We start from the raw sequence: 17,721 nt of genomic DNA on the forward strand, positions 1-17,721 counted from the left end.
CGCCCTAGAGGCAGAAGGGCTCCCAGGAACTTCGGGTCCAGAGAACCCTTCTCTGAACGGCCCACGCAGCAACCCTGAGGGGTTGTCCGACTGCTCCACTCTGGAGGCAGTCAGGGGACGTTTTTCGGAGCACCTAGCGGCATGGGAGTCCATAACATCAGACCGCTGGGTTCTCCAGATCATATCCAGAGGATACCGTATCCCCTTTCGTCACTTGCCAAAATTGAAGTCCCTCCCCGACGTTCCACCCAGTCAACGGGAGGCTGCTTTGGTAGAAATTGGCCATCTGCTAAAGAAAAGAGCCATCCAGCCCATCCCCCCAGACCAGATCGGATCAGGGTTCTACTCCACGTTCTTTTTAGTGCCAAAAAAGACGGGGGATTTAAGACCAATTTTAGACCTTTCTCTCTTGAACCTGGCAGTTCCCAAGGAGAAGTTCCGAATGGTCACTCTGCAATCTATTCTCCCCCTTCTGGGAGAAAATCACTGGATGTGCTCCATAGACCTCAAGGATGCGTACTATCATATACTAATGGACAGGCGCTCCAGGAGGTTTCTCCGCTTCCGGCTGGGAGCCAGTCACTACCAGTTCCGGGTCCTTCCCTTTGGTCTCACCACAGCCCCCAGGGTGTTCACCAAAGTATTAGCAGTGGTAGCGGCCCACCTGAGGCTTCAGGGGGTGCAGGTCTTTCCCTACCTGGACGACTGGCTCCTTACCGCCCCAACAAGGCATCTACTACTATTGGCACGAGACTCCTTCCTCCATCTTGCTCCCAGTCTGGGCATCACTATAAATACAAAAAAATCCAACCTAGCACCCACGCAGTTCATATATTTTATAGGTGCCAGGTTAGACACAAGGAGTTTAAAAGCCTTCCTCACTGCGGACAGAGTTCAAAATTTGCAGCTCCAGGTGCGGGCCATTCTCCACTCAAGCTCAGTTCCGGCGGAGTTGGTCCTGAGGGCTCTAGGGTCCATGGCGTCTGCTATAGCACTTCTTCCTCTCACCAGATTCAATATGCGCATCCTCCAGTGGACACTCCTAGTACAGTGGTCGTACCTTGCTCTTCCTATGCATCATCCCATTGCGATCAGCAAGGCTTGCAAGCGGTCCCTCCTGTGGTGGCTTCACTCTCCAGATCTCCACGGAGGCTGCCCATTTTGTGCTTCTCCCCCTCTCGCCACGGTGACCACGGATGCCTCCCGCCTTGGGTGGGGGGGGGCATTTTGCAGGCCGGACTGTCCAAGGCACGTGGAACGATTCAGAGACCTTACTGCATATCAACATTCTAGAGATGAGAGCAGTGCTCTTAGCGTTGCTAGCACTTCAGGCCTTTCTTCCCTTGGGAACAATTGCGATTCAATCGGACAACATGTCGGTTGTCTGGTATATCAACAAGCAAGGAGGAACCAGGTCTTACCCCCTTTGTCGAGAAGCCATGAGAGTCTGGGAATGGGCAATTTCCACCAACCGCTTTCTCATAGCAACGCACATTCCGGGTCGGTCCAACATCCTGGCGGACAAGCTCAGTCGCACCATTCTCACCCCTTACGAGTGGTCTCTCAATACTCAAGTAGCGGAATGCATATTCGCACGGTGGGGAACTCCTTCTTGCGATCTTTTTGCCTCTCCTTCAAACACCAAGTGCGACAGTTTTTTCGCTTTGATACCTCCTCCAGGAGGTTCTCCAAGAGACGCTCTGGTGCATGCTTGGCCACCCAGTCTTCTTTATGCTTATCCCCCCTTGCCTCTGATGCTCCAAGTTCTTCAGAAAGCCTCTCGGTTGGGGTGCAGAATGATTCTCATTGCTCCATTTTGGCCTCAACAGATCTGGTTCCCCTTCCTAAGGTCTCACTCTGTGAATCCTCCTTGGATTCTAGATCCCATTCCGGATCTGATATCCCACCCATCCCGCTTATCTCCTCCGAACCTGGACAACCTGAAGCTGACCGCTTGGCTGCTCCAGTTCCACTCTTGATCAGGACTCCCGGTATTTCGTCCCCTGTTAAGGCGATCCTGGTGGCAGCTCATAAACCATCCACTAGGAAAGTCTACCGTAGCAAGTGGAAACGGTTTTCTTTGTGGGCGGAGCGGCAAGGCCTAAACCCCTTCACAGTTCCTCTCCCTGTGGTGCTTGATTTCTTAACCACTCTTTTTAACGATGGTGCGAGCAGTTCCATGGTCAAAGTACAACTTGCGGCAATTTCACATTATCACATTGGTCATGACTCCAATCCTTTGATGTCGGCCAAGTTGTGTAAAATTTTCCTTAAAGGTACTTTTCTTCTCCGGCCCCCGGTAAAACAAGCGGCTCCTCCTTGGGACCTTTCCTTAGTTCTTCAGGCCTTGACCCCCCCCCCCTTCGAGCCGGCGGCTACGGTAGATCTGAAATTCTTGTCATTCAAGACTGCCTTCTTAGTAGCCATTACTTCGGCCAAGAGAGTTTCAGAGCTCCAAGCATTATCAGCTAAACCTCCTTACTTGGTCTTTCATTCGTACTGTGTTTACTTCAGGACCAACCCGTCCTTTCTTCCTAAAGTAGCTTCTGAAGCAAACATTAATCAATCCATTAACCTCCCTGTTTTCTTTCCTAAATATGAAAACAAAGGTGAATACAAGCTTCACTCCTTAGATGTTCACAGGCAACTTAGATTTTATCTAAACAGGACGGCTGGTCATAGGCAATCCGACCAGTTGTTCATTTCCTTTGCTAAAATTTAATTTGGGCAAACCAATTTCTAAAGTCTCACTATCTCGCTGGATTTCACAGTGTATCTTATTGGCTTATCAAGCTTCAGGAAGGCCCGCACCGGAGGGTGTACATGCCCATTGAACCCGGTCAGTCTCTACCTCAGCAGCATTTAAGGCTAGGATTCCTCTAGATGATGTTTGTGCAGCAGCCACGTGGGCTTCATCTCATACCTTTATTTCCCACTACAAGTTGGATCTTGCATCTAGGGGTAGAGCATCATTTGGCTCATGGGTGCTCGAATATCCTTCCATGATGGCCGCCCAAGATTCAGGTAGCTGGGGACTCTGTCCCACAGGTTGCAGACAAATGAATCTCCTACTTCAGATTTAGAAGTTATGTACTCACCATAACGTTCCATCTGAGTAGGTGTATTCATTTGTCTGCAACCATCCCGCCCTCCTATCCCCCTGGCCTTTCAGTTTCCTGCATATGTTGTGTTACCCTTTTCAGGGTGTTCTTGCTTTTGGCAAACTCGATCTGAGGTCATGAGGGTAGAGCAGGGCATTATGGGTGAGGGGAGGAGCTGAGAGCTTGGATCCATAGCTGGTAAACCATGCCGGTTCAGATCCGATATCGGATCCATAACCCACAGGTTGCAGACAAATGAATACACCTACTCAGATGGAACGTTATGGTGAGTACATAACTTCTAATTACAACAAACGCAGGAAACTCCCACACAGATAAAGACATGCTTACACACACACACGCACACACACACACACACACACACACACACACACACACACACACACACACACACACACACACACACACATGCACGCACACACATGCACACACACACACACACACACACACACACACACACACACACACACACACACACACACACACACACACACAAGCATATGCACTGGTATACATCCAGCCATAAACAGATATATATAGACACCTAGACAAAAACACAGAAAAATGTTCACCTACACTATACAGACACATAACGATAGTCTACTAGAGGCAGACTCACATAACACCAACACAGATCACACTGACATAGACACACACACATACACACACACACACACACACACACACACACACACACACACACACACACACACACACACACACACACACACACACACATATGCACACAACAAGTCCACTTAGCCACAGCAAGAATCCTTAAAGGGTGAAACAAAGAACTGCAGACATGCAGTTTACATTCTGCACTCTGCCCTTCTCGGACATGTCTACTCAGATTAATAAAAGGATGCATCTAATAGGTTACTCTTTTCAGACCTTGCATAACACAGCCATCTACAAATTATTGTACTCTCCAAGGTCCAGATTCAGTGAACTGAACTGTGATGCACAGGAGGCTGGCTACTTTATATATACCACACATATAGACTGCAACATTTGGATACAGAGCTGAGAAGCAAGCACTGCAGCTCAGCTGTGATCCCTTGAACTGAAGTTGTCAACCACCTTCTGAACTGGGCTCCATTTGCAAACTATGCAAACCCTGCATGGCTTGGCATAGTGCACAATCGCATTAGGAATGCTAGTCTTGATCTGAGTAGCTTAAGTAAGTAGATAGATAGATAGATAGATAGATAGATAGATAGATAGATAGATAGATAGATAGATAAAAAGATAGATACAGGAAATCTACAATAAATAACATTTGGAACTCTGCCTTAAAAAAAAGAAAAAAACTCAGGTTTATAGTACGTTGCACTCATTAGTCAGGTGATCATACAGATCTTGCGAAGTGGAGCTGATGATTAATATTGCTAACTTTATGGTAATCAGCAGAATCTTAAGATTAAATAATGTTAAATTCATTATTCCTACTGCAGACAGAAAACAACTTAAATGAGGCTATAATGAAGCTACCGATTCCCTTTGTAAGTTCTGATGCAGAACTCAAGTGATTCTGTTTTTGACTTGGGTATGAGAGACCTGTCACAGCCTTTGTTTTAAAATGTATCAGGCTCTACAGCTGAAACTCAGAACTTACAAAGCCTGTGTTTTTTTTTTTTTTTGCTTGGTTGGCTGGCTTTTGTTAAGAAAAAAATAGCATGATGTGAAAGTGAAAGGCCACTTTTTTTCTTTTGTTGCAGTTACTCAAAAGAAAAGGCATTTATTTTTAACAAATGCTATCTTACTTTAAGACTTCATTTGCAGGTAGGATTGCTATGTATTTTTCAGGAGTATTCCAGTTTCACAGCATTATGTATGAGTCAGAGGCAGCAACAATTATTGCAGAGAAATCAGAGCTAGAATTCATAAATAATATGCATAAGTACTTTCTTTGTTGCCTCACATATCAGTAGTACAGAGTTTTATACAAGTTGTCCAGTTACCTCATGAAACAAATATTCAGTTTTTCTTAAAAACACACATATCACACGAAAGGGTAAGATTGTTCTAAAGTTTCTTTTTTTCCTTTTTTGTCTTTGCAAATGATGCAATTGAAGTATATGACATGAAAACATACACCAGATATGAAGACTGCAAATACATAAATTGTTTGGAAGAGAGTTATGGCTTTTAAGTCAAAGAATGTAAGTACGTTTCTTCATTATCCCATCTATAATTTTTTTTTATTTTTTATAACTGTCCCAAATTTTGTTTAGTATGGTACAATAGCCATGAGGAAGCACACAAACTAAATAATTTTTATTTGTAGGGAAGACATTCCAATTTTTTTTTCTGCAAAAGAAACTGAGTACAACTAATAATGCTACCACCAGAAGTTAATTTCACTTTATTTGCAAAGCATTGACAAATATATGTGTGTTGAGTAGCATTATAACCAATAATTAAGAGAATATTATTTCAATTGAGTAGATAATGATATGCATCTTGCCCCAAATCAAATATTTAAAGTCATTTACCAAAAGAAGTAATTACCTTAACAAATATGGATGGATTTTGAGGGCTGCAGTATTTGCGTATGTAGATTTGTAGTTCCTAATAGTTTAAGACTTAAGCATTTTGCTTTAGACAATGCAAGAAAGCCAAATTAAGTAACAGACATACAGATCAGGAAATATGAACCCATCGAAGTACATTGATGTAACTATTTACATTAAGGGTAGCACTATATATATCATTTAATTATTTTTTTTCTTGTGAAAAATTGTCTGACAATAGAAGATGCATAAGAAAGAAGGCATGTCTAAGAAAGACATTTTCAACTCTTTGAAATTAGTGAGAAATGTAAATGTAAGGCCACTTTTTAAAATTGTTTTGCAAAGTTTATTACAAAAAATGCATGTCTATTTTAAGTTAAAAATAATTTAGCAATCCACATTTGCACTTCCGGGTTTTGTATGTTGAACAAATAAAAAGCAGAATGTTTTTATTAACCATACAATATTTAATACCACATTGCAGATATAAGCATAAACTAGATGCAGACAAGTCATTGATAGTAATACATTCATTAGGCCAACAGAACTGCATGCAAAAATAAATTTACAGTATGTAAATATGATTGGATGGCAATCAAGTCATAGATACCAATGTTTTTAATCAAAGTAAGGCTAAGAAAGATACTCGCCTCTGCCATTGTTTGTCTTTCATTATCCTTTATTCTGTCTGTAATAACTGACATTACTGTGTTTATATTATCTAACTAGTTGTTCGGGTTGTATACCACCTGCACCATGGGTGTGTGTGTGTGTGTGTGTGTGTGTGTGTGTGTGTGTGTGTGTGTGTGTGTGTGTGTGTGTGTGTGTGTGTGTGCATGTGTGAGTGTATGTGTGTACATGGGAGGGTATGGAGTTTACTTTGGCACTGTGTTCTTTGGGATGTTTCGGAGCAGTTATAATCATGCAGAGAATGCAGTAAGTATAGATCCATGTTACCAGTATTTAATCGTGCAGTTTCTGTTGAATTCAACAGGCACAATATACTGCTCCTGCCAAGCAAAATGTGTAGCTGCCAACAGAGGCCAGTTACCACATTCAGTATCATACATTTGGGGATTACCACAACTGCCTTCCTTAGTAAGGTGTTCAAAACTACCAGAGATAGTGACTGCAATGACAAATACTAAGCTATCACTGCAGTAGAACGTTACATTTTAAACAGAAATCATTCCAAAGCATCTCATGCACCCACAATACATTGTCCAGTGACATGAAACAACTTCGGCCATCAGGAGACAATAACTGCCTATGAGAATAATACAGTATTCACTGACTAGGTCTTATCAATAATCTAGATGAGTATTAGGGAATACCTGAACTGTGTAATGTTAAGAACATTAAATATGCAACAATAATAAAACTAACAATGCATGCATGCATGTCAAGAAAATATTATTTGCAATAGAGAGAGAATGTCATGTCATGGTATGGAGCACTCACCTGCAAAATTAGAATTGGCTTATATTCACTGTTCAAGATACTTCCTACCAGGAGAGGCCAAACCACTGTAAAAAATTCTCTGATATAATTTTAATAAAGAAACATCAGCTTATTATACAGCAAGAAATCATGGGTGAAGTTGCTGCCACCTAAACCCAGACTTCTTTGAAATGATGAATGCTAACAACAACAACATACATGGCAATCACTGGAGATAGAGAATCACATAATAAAAATGCATTACAGACTGGGAATATCTTTTTAGGCTGTGATGAAGCTCTTGGAAATATAAACCCAACTTCCAAAAAGTAATAAATGAATTTTGTTCTTGGAATACACTTGAACATAAAAAAGTAGTGTTGATAGAAGTCAACATAAAAAAATCATGTAAAGAATAATTTATGTACTTTTCTGATGGTTGCATTTATAATATAAACCCAACTTCCAAAAAGTAATAAATGCATTTTGTTCTTGGAATACACTTGAACATAAAACAGTAGTGTTGATAGAAGCCAGCATAAAAAAATCATGTAAAGAATAATTTATGTACTTTTCTGATGGTTGCATTTTTTGTTACACATATAACTTAATAATTTATTTTTATTATCTTTCCTGTGAATTGTCTTATAGCATACCTCGTAACTGTTCAGATTTTCACAGAATGCCCAGATTTTATCATTTATTTGGTCTATTCTTCATAAAATGTGTGATTTTCTGGAAAATCACTGGGATGATATATAACAATATTTACCTCTTTTGGGCCATTTACTTTAGGGTCTATATTTCATTGCCAAAAAAATTTTACTGGAAACACCACATCGTCGACACGTGTTCAGCGAAATTCACTTCCTCGATTTGCTGAATACTTACAGGGCAAAGACATAGCTGGCCAACTACACATTTTTGCCCTTTTCTCCACTGTAGTGTGATCCTGGAGTTGGTATATTTAGTTAGGGTGTGTGTGTGGGGGGGGGCACAACCCCTCACATGATGGGTTTGGTTTAGCTACATGTAGTTCCATTGGGTTGCAGGGCAAGTATTTGTTTGCCCTTTAAGTATTCTGCGAATTGTGGATGTGAATTTTGCTGAATACATGTTGACAAAGTGGTGTCCACTGTAAAGGTTTTTAGGCATCATAATATAGACCCTTTACTTTATACTTTCAAATTCAATCTTTCGCGTACTCCTCTTTCTTTACTGAACAATGGTTCATTCTTATGACTTAGATGGCTTGGAGGTACATATACATTTCTATCATGTGTAATCCTAGCCTCCTTCTTTAAGAGAGTACTTGCTTTAGCTATTCTGGTCTCTTTATAACTGCTATATGTTGGTCACCTTGCATTATTTCTGAAGTGCCTGAACCCTGCTTAAGTCCTTACAGACACAACTTCGATACAATATACTCAATGTAAATAAAAGCAGTAAGACCACCACGACTGTAGGCATCAACTTTAATAAAATATAAGAGCTTCTGTGTTTTTGAATAAATGCTTCATCAGATCTAAAAACAATTTTTACTATTCACAATAAATAAAACTTAATTGACCACATGACAAACTATAACCAATAAAACACTCTACACATTAAATAATAAACTAAATCAATATAACAATTTAATTCCCTCTAAAGCTGGCTTAAGTGGGATGGAACCATTTAAACCTGGATAGCTATCAGCTTGCAAAATCCATAGTAGCTCAGCCTTCTCTGTATGATTCACTATATCAACCCCCCCTACTATTAGGAGGTGTACATTGTAAAATTCTGAAGGAGGAACTATGTCCTTAATGTTCCACAATGTGTTTATCTAATACATTTTTAATACTGACCTTATCATTACTCTACTCTTCTGTTTTTTATTTGTTTTTCCTATATAGAAGCTTGACAATGAGTTACAAGTTGCTAAATAAACCACATTTTCTGTGAAACAATCCATGTAAACTTCAGGTTTAAAGCTATAATTTAATCTAGAATGTTCAAAGATTTGTTGTCTGGAAATAAAAGCACAAACACAACATGCCCTGCAAGGATATGTACCTATCCTCTATCTTTCTTATGTATTTTCCCATATAGTTGTCTCTTTAGATTCAGAGCATTCCTATAGAAATTCTAGGAAACTCATCTACACATGACATAATTTTCTCATCTGCAATTAAATATTTCCAATTCCTACATATAATATTGCAGATTAGATATATATTGTTCGTATACTTCATCCCAAATCTAACTTTGCTGTAATTTTTGTTGCCTTGTATTATGTGATCATTTAAACATGGTTTAAAATGGTTTATTTGTGTCACTCTGTCACCCATCATGTATCAACCTCTTACGCACTTCCACCATGTTTCTATTATAATCTTTTTCTATAAAATTATTAGTCATATTATCTATAGTATTCCTAAAACCTGTTTCAAGTGTACAAACTCTAGAGGCCCTTGCATATTGTCCCTTCACTATGTTCGGGTAGACATGCCTAGGATGCATACTATCTTCAGTCAACAAATTGTTTTTCCAATATTTTTTGCGATACAAGGAGGTGTTCAGAATACCCATATGATCGACTTCAATGTGGATATCTAAAAAATATATTTTGAGATTAGAAAATGTCATAGTGAATTCTAAAAAATATGTAGTGCTATTTAAGTAAGTTACAAACATATCTAGCTCATATCGTGAGTCTTCCCATAAAATAAACACATATTCTACAAAACGACGGTAAATACCAAGCTCTATAAATTAATTTGTGGAGAACACTCTCTCATCCTCCCATTTACTTAAAACCAATATGAAATGGAACCTTACAAACTTCTATACAAATATTTAATTGTGTTATGTTTTCTACTGATAATGCATCTTCCTCTAAATCCAGTCTTTCCAGCAAATTGTGTCGTTGCACTCTCATCTTGCTTGCTTGCCATAAATTCATTGCTATGACAAGTACATACCCGTTCCTTATTTCTTGGATTCGTTGCTTCTTCCCCGTGAGTGGTAAACCTATCTCTTGAGCAGATGGTTCCGAGATGTCTAGAGTTCATATTATTGTACTGAAATTAAATTGTTCTGTTTCAGAAAACCAATACAGCCTTGACTAGCCCATCCCTCTCCCTTGTAAAGTTTGTTGTTCATCAGCAAAGATGGAAAATTTTGTGCCAGCAAAATGCAAACTTTTTCCATTCAGTTTTCTGGAATGACATTAAAATAAAATTGAATAGAACAGACTCCATGCTGACTAGTACTACTATAATGATAACTAACACTTCTTCAGTGAGAACTCCATTCGCTAAGATGCTTCCCAACAAATTGAATTATAAAACAACATTATTACTTACTCAATATTTATGTGATGCATTTTCTGTAACATTATGTTCTATGTCAAATGTCTGAAATGCATTCAGGTTACATCATCAGAGCTTCTCAGAATGGTACCCTGTTTTCCAATCCAATTATCCCTCTCATTTTTGGCAACTCCTTCCTATGATAAATCCCTGTTAACAGGGGTCTATGATCCATTGGGTAACTTCTACATACCATAAAATGTCAAGGTCATTTAACATTTTCATCAGCAGCATTTATTACACAATTTTTGTACTGATGCCCATTTAACAATTAGAGTTTCCAGTATCTGAAGTGCTTCCACCTTTGAGAAAGGGATACATAATCTAGCAATTTTTCTTAATATTAATATCCTGCCATAATCTCAAAATAAAAGGCAATTAACTTAACATGATTATCAGTTCTTCTTACATCACACTGCTTCTTTGCATGGCTATTTGTCACTATTTTAGCATTTTTTTCTAATACCTGTGACATGTGTTTCATTCTCTCTCCTTGTAAGCTCAAGATAAGTATGAAAGTTAATACTAATGTATCAAACAGCATGTATGTGTCATCTGAATAGGAAAATAAATCATAAATTAAAAATCTGAAATTATACTGCCCAAATTTTCAGTGACACAAAACTGCACATCTTAGGTTATTCTCAAACAAACAAAACAGAATAATGTTAACATTTGCATTTGCAAATTACATCAGTGTTATCAAATCTACAAATTTGCAGTCACATGAAGCCACAAACATCATCCTACTAATATAGTATGGATGAACTGCAGACCATAATGCTTCACAGCAGAAAACACTGAAGCACACAGGTTCATTTTTTTAACAAATTCATCATTGAAGCCAATTATTTAGCAAAATCTAAGCAGATGACTTTGCAGGTGCTTATCTCCATCTTCTAAGCTGGTCAAACAGAAAAAATATGACAAAAACATGAACACGGATGATATTTAATGAGCCATTTTGTCCACCATCAAGCAATAAATCAGTGTTCAGCAAAATAGTCTTCCACACTTTTGAAAACACTGCATGTGTCAACTGTACTCTTCAGATCATCAGATATATCCATTCCAATCTATAAACACTCTCTGTCTTAGAAACAATTTAAATTATTATTGCCTTCTTTATCTTAAAGGTCTTTTGCTGATTTCTTCATACCTGCACATTGAAAGAGAAATGACTCCTGAAAGTATTTGTGTACCTTAAAGAAGACACCTTTCAAGCGTTGGTAAGATAATGAAAATAAATTAAAATTCTTTAGTCCTTCATGTTAACTCATTTTCCTTAGAAGTTTTGTCTGTTTACTATATCTCATTTGAGAACACTCAGTTTTATAAACATACATCATACACCATAAAAACAATTATATTGTCCCTTATTCTAACTTATTTCTATAAAAGATTATAAACAATTCCATCATCAATTGTTCTTCTTTACTTAAAAAAAAAATACAAGTCCTACAATAATATTAGTTGCTATGTAAACTGCCTCTACATGCTCCTCAAATGAGATCTTCTGGGTCATTAACATCCTCAATTTACAAAATGATATTACCTGATCTATTGCTATTTCATTTATAGAATATTGCTTGTATATCTAACATGACCCATAGGACATGTGTAAATCTCTATTACATTTATCTGCATATTATTAAATAATGCCCATTTATGTTGGTATTGTAGGCCACTCTGTAAAATGAGCCTATCCTAATTTCAGCAAATTACTTTTCCCAGTTTTCCCAGTTTAATATTATTTGCATAAAAGACAAAAATTCACTGCTATCAAATTTAATGTCAGATAAACAAAAATTGTAAAGCTTGAAAAGGGTGAGCTTAACTATATCATCATCCCACTATATGCACCAACTATGCATCAACTTATATTTCCTAACCATTGTACTAGCCAGCTAATTAATTTACTTGATAGATCTGTTTTTTAAGTAATAGTTTATAATCTACTATATCAATAGCATTAGAAAAGTATAAGTTAATCGCATCAACAAGCAATGCATTTTCTATGCCTTTCAGGTTATTGGTGATTGATCATTCAGATAATCATATTAATAAATTGACATTTCTATCTTCTCTGTTAATTCCATATTTATATTTTCCAAAGCAATCCCTTCAGTTAAATTATCTATACAAAACAGTTAGCTAATTGTTCAATAGCTCTTTCCATCATGGCATGCATCTTTATTCTTGCAGACTGGCCTAAAAATAGCAGTTTTCCAGCCTTTGGATATGTGTTCCCTCCATTTTTTTCACAGGCAGGGATTTTAGGAGTGCTAATGGAGAAGAATTTTAAATCTTAATGGAATCATTATTAATATTATGTAAATTCCTTGATTTATGGACATCATAACTGTTAAAAATATTTTTTATTCATTTATCTCAGCTCATTGCATTTCTTATCTAATATCATGTTATATTTTCCTTCTGGTTTTTAACACAGTACTATGTAGGGGACCAGTTCCATCCTAAACATATTATGATCACTATCTACTTATGGAAGAATAAGTGCATATAGAAATCTGTAATGGTCTACATTAAGACTCACAAAATCTAAGATATTTTCCCCTAGGTAGGTAGCCAACACATTGTGACATTCCTATATTATAATTTAGAACAATGTGCCCTTTTTGGTTTGCTGAAATTAAAGATGTGGCAAAAAATAACATTTCTTACTGTTGCTTTAGCTGAACTTATTCTGCAAAATAGAGATTTTTATTGAAAACTTTATCCTGAGGTGATGGAAATCTACTTATCACATTATAAACCTGCTTCCCTTCCCTGTAGTCTTAGAAAGATTGTAGAGAAATTGCCACTTTCTCTAATCTGATGGCATGTATGTGCAGTATGTGCGTGATGTCACTGGTTTGTGTGTGTGTGTGTGTGTGTGTGTGTGTGTGTGTGTGTGTGTGTGTGTGTGTGTGTGTGTGTAGTTTTGATACTATTCATCTAACTCTTGGTTCAGTGGATATCCTCCTGTTTTCCTTATGTTATTTGAGTTTGATATCACTGCTTTAAACAAATACAAACTCATACCTGATATCTGATATGAGATAAAAGGACACAGGATATTATCAGCAGTATTCGGCATCACTGGCAGCATACTTAATGGATGAATTGTATAAAATATCAGTTTTGCAAATACACATTTTAGTAGTACTTGCCATAATCTTCAGCTCATAAACATAGGAGAAACTGAGCTTGTTACAAACACTTCATTTTTTTAACTTACTTTGGTTTAAAGTTGTTAATAGACATTGGGCAGGATTCAATAAACTTTACACGGCTCACTAAAACCGTAAGAGTGTCACACCATGGCACACACATGGTAGCATGCTGATTTCTATTCAGTAAGCAGCTCTACATGATGTGTAGAGCCATGCAAACAAGATAAGCATCATGGCATGCTAATAACAGCAAACAACTAATCCAAGATGGTGGCACTATTCAACAAGTATAAAGCAATTCTGTACACTTAGTGCAGCTTTTTGCCTTGTATTCCAAAATCTATTGGAATTCAGGCACAAAAACTTCACTAGAGGGAACAAATGCTAGTGTATGCTGCCTCTCTTGTGTATGTGTATGTGCAACAGGCTCACGTCTATGCTGCTGAGAGATCTCAGTCAAGAAGGATAAGGGTATTTAGACCCCATTTAAATTTTCATGGTCTGCATGAGTTGAAAATAGTAGACCACTACAAAGTACATCAAGACATACTTCAGGAACTCTGCAATCTCTGGCGTCCTCAACTTAGAGCATGGACAAACAGATGGGAACCAATACCTGTGAAGACCAAGGTATGTGTAGCACCCTTCCCGAGACCAGCAGGAGACATTTTGGGGATGTCACCGGTATCAGAATCCAGTATCCTACATCATTTCCTAAATGCTATGCTACAGTATGCCAGTGAGTATATATATATATATATATATATATATATATATATATATATATATATATATATATATATATATATATATATATATATATATATATATATATATATATTCCCCGTACCTCTGAGGGCAGAGCCACAACTGTGCAGCATTTCTACCTCATACCACACTTCCTTGAAGGCTTGAATGCCACATACTGCACACACATTGAAAGCAAAGCACCACCCAGGGGGGCAGGGAAAGTCTATATTAGCAGAAAGGGGTTACATGTCATTATTTGCTAAGTCATGTGTAATGCTAAGCGAATCATTCTGAATGTGTGTATTGGCAAACTGGGCAGTCACCACGACTCCCATATCTAGCACAAGTCATAGTTCTACCAGAGGTTTTCCAGGTGTGATATCCCACAAGGCTATTTACTGGGGTGCAAGGGATGCACTCAAACCATGGCTGATGACACCCATCAGAAATGTGCACCCACCCACCAAAGAATGATATAATGAGGCACACACTCAAACAAGAAATATCATAGAACATATATTTGGACTGCTGAAGTCACAGTTTTGGTGTCTAGATACATTGGGGGAGGGGCCTGCAGTGCAATCCCAGTACTTGTGCCAAAATTATTAGTCTGTGCTATCCTACACAATAGCATCCTGAGAAGCAGCTGCAACAGGAACACCAAGATGAAGGCTCACACATTCCACCACCACTGGCAAGGTCACCACAGCCACATGCAGGTGAGTGGTCAGAGGGGGAACCACCAGCTACTGTGGATATAGGTAGATGTAGGCATGCACAGTATGCCCTCACCCTGGCCATGAGGCAATGGACAGCACACATGCTAATCAACTATGGGATACAACATTCTTCTTATGTACATGCATACAGTAAAATTATTGCCAGGCAAAGCTCGCAACCTTTACTTGCCCATGTAATGGCCATGTATTGCTAGCATAAGACCAAGTCAGCCTAGTCAGAATTGCAGGACTTTCAAGGCAAGGGTTGAACCTGGAACAGGAAAATAAATGTGTAAGAACATGAATGAATGCAGATACTTGCATACTATTACTGAACATGTACCTAAGTTGAATGTGTGTGTGAGTTGTCCAACAATGACATCAGTATGTGGCAGGACTGACTTATCCAGATAGACTTATGCCATTTATCAGCTAACATGCCTCATGCATCTAAAATACCCAAAACAGAAAAAGCATTCTCACAAGTGGAAAATAAGCCTCGCTGCCTTATCAACAATTAAAATGTATTACACAGAGCACTAAAGAGCTGTAAGTAATCAGTGAAAATTTCAATATAACATAACCAATACATATACTGAGCACTCAGTTAACTATGCACCCTTTGCATTAGACAAAATACATATGTATCCTTGAATACAAAAGATGGAAGCAAGATGATGGCACAATTATTATCATTTGCACAGGGTGGATTGGGGAGGGGGGGGGTGTAGGAGGCCAAGGCTGACAAAAAAGTAATGATAGTGTGGTGTAGGAAAAACAGGCAGGCAGAAATTTAACTAATTATCAAATGACCACTGAGACAGAATGACCTGCAAGCATCATGAATGCATCATGTACCTGTACTGTGTGGGTGTCTGCATGGGTACTCAATGTGGAATGTGTGTTTCAGTGTCTGCATGAATACAGCCAAGCTCTGTGCATCCTAACATGTAGGACACATGTGAGCCATGTATTGTAGATGTATCATTTCATTGCTGTCACCCATAGGCGCCGGAAGCTGTTAAATACTGGGGGGGGGGGGGGGGCACTTAGTGAACTAAAAAGGGTGTTTTTTTTAATTATTTGCTACCACAACATAGGTTCACTTGGAGGACATTTTAAGCTTAGCCAATTCCCTTTTGGTGCTTGAATTAACATTTTCTGATTGGTCTAAGCTATCCCCATGGCTGATGATTGTATCTTAGCCCTAGTGAGAACAACTGTGATCATACCATAGATAATTTGAGGGGGCCATATAAGGGATGCAGCATTTAGGAACTGCCTCTATTCATTAGTGACATGAGGGGAAATCCTGGAGTACATTTTCTATTACCCATCCTTAGATCCAAGTTGCATTTGAATATGGATGGATGAGCTTTACTTTATTTTTATGGATAGTCTGTTCCGGAACAGTGGTAGCCTCTGTGATATATATCCATCTCTCCACAACATTCAGTTTAGATATCTGGACTGAGTATTTCTGATGCCATTTGACTTGCTGATGTTCAGTAGGTCCATTTGTATTATGTCGGAGGATACTTTGTATACCAGACATGTCACCTCTAAGCACTCTGTAGGATACTGAGTATAGTAATAAATCTTTGAGGTGGTCCATGCAAGACCTATTGTTTAGGACTTGTATCCTTTTAGTAAGGTATCTCTGTGGGTATTCCAATTGTTGCATGTGGCTGGACAGATACATGTTAATGTGGGCATTATACAAAATGATTGACATAATGAGAGCTTTGTAAAGGGGGACAACAACATCTCTAGATCTAGTCACAATCAGTTTGTTTATAAGCTGTGCAATATAGAAATGCTTTCTTATGACTCTGAGCACATGTTGGTCAAAGGTTATGTCACTGTACACACAAGTTCCCAAATGCCAAACAATTGGATCAGTTCTCAGAGGGCATTGTCATAATTTTGACACCAGTTATTATTTGGGACAAACTTTCCTGCATAATGGTTAAGTCATCTGGGGATTCAATAATTTCTCCTAGCTTGCAGTCATCTCAAATTTAGCTGGCCAAAGCTCTTTAGTATTTCCTTTTACTTTTGAGATGTATATGCCAAACAGAAAAAGTCTCAGCACCAAACCCTGGTGGACTCCATTGGTGACTGGTCTCTTCCCATGTTTTGAACTTCTGCATCATGTGAGCCATGTTGGCAATGCAGCTGGTGATGTAAGTGTTTGCTCCTACATTATTCATCTTTTGTGCTACACCTGAGTAGGGGATTGTGTCAAAAGGCTTGGCCAGATCAAGGTAATGTGGTGTGAACTGTTTTATCTTCATCCATTGCTTTGGTAACAAGAGTAAAGGTTAAAATTTGCCCATGATTTTGAGCCTTTCACACCTTCCTCTGGGCTGTTTTCAAACACATTTTTAGGGCCATGCATACATGTATGCATTCCTTGATTCACCTTCCTGATTGTATTAAATTATATTCCTTGTATAATACAACACCAGTTGTTAGAATGTGTTTTAAATCTGTAATTTTGAACAGTCTTCCAGTAAGCAATGAAACAAAATGAATGAACCAATAATGACAAAACAAAACTACCCATTTTAGAAAATCTCAACCATAAAAGGCCACTCAAACTTCTCATCATCCACCAATATCAGTAAATATGCAAAATG

Source organism: Protopterus annectens, chromosome 3.part1, assembly GCF_019279795.1.
Source record: "Protopterus annectens isolate FY-2018-M chromosome 3.part1, PAN1.0, whole genome shotgun sequence".
NCBI classification, from domain to species: domain Eukaryota; kingdom Metazoa; phylum Chordata; order Ceratodontiformes; family Protopteridae; genus Protopterus; species Protopterus annectens.